This window comes from Panthera onca, chromosome X, assembly GCF_046562875.1.
Source record: "Panthera onca isolate mPanOnc1 chromosome X, mPanOnc1 haplotype 2, whole genome shotgun sequence".
Lineage (NCBI taxonomy): Eukaryota > Metazoa > Chordata > Mammalia > Carnivora > Felidae > Panthera > Panthera onca.
In genome coordinates, this window is record NC_138357.1 from 94,161,178 (window position 1) to 94,164,010 (window position 2,833).

Below are 2,833 nucleotides of genomic sequence, written 5' to 3' on the forward strand. Positions count from 1 at the left end.
CGCCTCCGCTGGGACGGCTGGCGCCTTCTCCACCAATCGCCAGCTACGTCGCGGCCTGCGGGAGAGACGTAGGCTGGGGAGCGTCAGGCTCTTGGGCGGGGCCTAACGTGATGGATGGGAGGACCTGCCAATGGTAGGCAGCGATTGAAGAGTCGAGCAGCTCCGCCCCCCGGCCCGTGACCACCAGTCACGAGATTGAGGGTAGGGCAGGGGGTCGGGGATGTGGGGGATGACGGAGCCAGTCGAAGGATCCTGAGTGCCCACGGGGTGGGACTGGCTCCCAGGTGCGGACCCCTTGGCCGATCTCTGGTGACGGTCTCCAACCGGGGTGTCTGTCTTTCCTGGTCGCATGGCTCCGCCCCGCTACGAGTGCAGCTGTGGAAGCTACGGGCTGATTTGGATTTCCTTCTAACAATTGCACAGATGCTGAGCACCTGCTGGAAGCCAGGCGCCTTGGAACCCCGGCCCTCCAAGTAGGAGTACCGGATAAAATACAAGATGCCTAGTTAAATTTGAATTTCAGATGAACAGCGAATACTTTTTATTATAAATGTCATGAATATTTCATGGAACATGCTTATACTTAAAAAAATATATGTACTGGGGGGCGCTTGGGTGGCTCAGTCAGTTAAGTGCCGACTCTTGCTTTCAGCTCAGGTCCTGAAGTCATGATTTTGTGAGCTTGAGCCTGGCATTGGGCTCGTGCGGAGCCTGCTTGAAATTCTCTCTCTGCCTCTCCCCCATTTGCTCTCTCTCTCAAAATAAATAAACTTAAAAAAAATTAAGTATTCATAGGGGACCCTGGGTGGCTCAGGGGTTAAGCCTCTGACTCTTGATATCAGCTCATGTCTTGATCTCAGATGGTGAGTTTAAGTCCCACTTAGGATTCTGCAATGGGGCGTGAAGCCTACTTAAAAAAATTTGTTGTTGTTGTTTATCTGAAATTCACAGATGAGTGGGCATCCTGTATTTTGATTTGCTAAATCTGGCAACCCTATCTCCTAAGACCCTCCTGTCACCAGGAGTGATGGGACAAGAATATTAATTATTTCCTTCATCCATTTGCTCAGTGTTAGGTGAGGGCTAGACCTACTAATCATACCTGCATCCATTCTTCCCCCTTTTCAGGGTTTTTTTTTTTTTGCCTAGTTTTTTTTTTGTTTTTTTTGTTTTTGGTTTTTTTTTTTTTTTTTTTTTTTTTTTTGCAGGAAGAGACACAGTTTAACACCTAAGGTCAGAAAAGGATGCCCCAGCCCAAGACCTTGAAAGATGTTTGTGGTTTCAATATGCAAGTACAGGAGAAGAAGAGGTTCTGTCAGGTAGCAAAAACCGTGAGATGCAGCATGGAGAAAGCCTGTCAGGTTGAGCATTAACCGTTTGATTTAATGAAAGAAGAGATTATATGGGGAAGGGGGGGGGGGGGGACATGGAGCTAAAATGTTCAATTACGCACCTGTTTATTGAGAATATTAAATGCTAAATAAAAGAACTGCACATCAACCTGCAGGAAATGGGGAGCCATCGAAGGTGTTTGAGCTTTGTAAAGTGCACAAAAACAAGACAGACTTGTTGGGGGTAAAATACCCCACTGTTTACATTTCCCGTTTCCATTTTCTTCTTGGGATTAATTGAAGGGGGAAAAAAAAAAGAGGTGAGTTGGAAGCAGTGATCCCAGGAGTTGTTCAGGTAGCAGACCTACCCCAGGAAAAACTTGCCCTACTCAAAACTGGAATCAGAACACTCCCCAAATACCCAAATACTTGGGTTTCAATTTATGGAACCCACTATACTCACCAAAGCCACTCTCAATTTATAGAATGGAATCTGAATCTCCTCGTTCAACTTCAGGAAACTTTTGACTCTCAAATTTGCATTCTTTCAGAGGAGAATTTACACAAAAGTGACTTTAAAGAAATCTGAAAGGGGAAGGGAAATTTTTCCATTAGGGATGTGAAATTACTAGATTCCTCAAAATGTCTAAAGCAGCTAATTCCCAAAGCATCAACTCTGAAATGACTGGCTTGGAAAAAAAAAAAGATCGATAAGAATTTAATCATTTTTTGAAAATTAATTTAAAAAATTTTTTTAAGTTTATTTATTTTGAGAGAGAGGGAGAGGCAGAGAGAGAGAGAGAAAGAGAGAGAATCCCAAGCAGGCTCCACACCATCAGCACAGAGCCCGATGCGGGGCTCAAACTCATGAAACCGTGAGATCATGACCTGAGCTGAAACCGAGAGTCAGACACTTAACCAACTGAGCCACCTTGCCACCCCTAAAAATTCATTTTTACGCATGATGGAATCATTTCTCTTTGAATCAACTAAAATTGTATTCTTTGTCCATCTTGCTTCATACCCAAGAACACATTCTTAACCAAAGGCCCTGAAAGAAAAAATAAACCTTATTTAGGAGCATAATCAGCTAAAAGTGGAGAACTCCCGCCATTTCATCCAGCCTAAAGAAACAGGAAAAGGAGGGGCACCTGGGTGGCTGAGTCGGTTAAGCGGCCGACTTTGGCTCAGGTCATGATCTCGCAGTCTGTGAGTTCGAGCCCCGCGTTGGGCTCTGTGCTGACAGCCTGGAGCCTGCTTCAGATTCTGTGTCTCCCTCTCTCTGACCCTCCCCCGTTCATCCTCTGTCTCTCTCTGTCTCAAAAAGAAAGACATTAAAAAAACAATAATAAAAAATAATAAAAAAAAGAAACAGGAAAAGGAGTGAATTTTTCTGTTCTTGAAAGAGTTCTAGGACATTCTTATTTTAATTTGAAAAAAACCAAAAGTGTTCGAAATAGACAGGAACATAAAATAAATCCCTCTTCCTTCCCCTCCCCGCA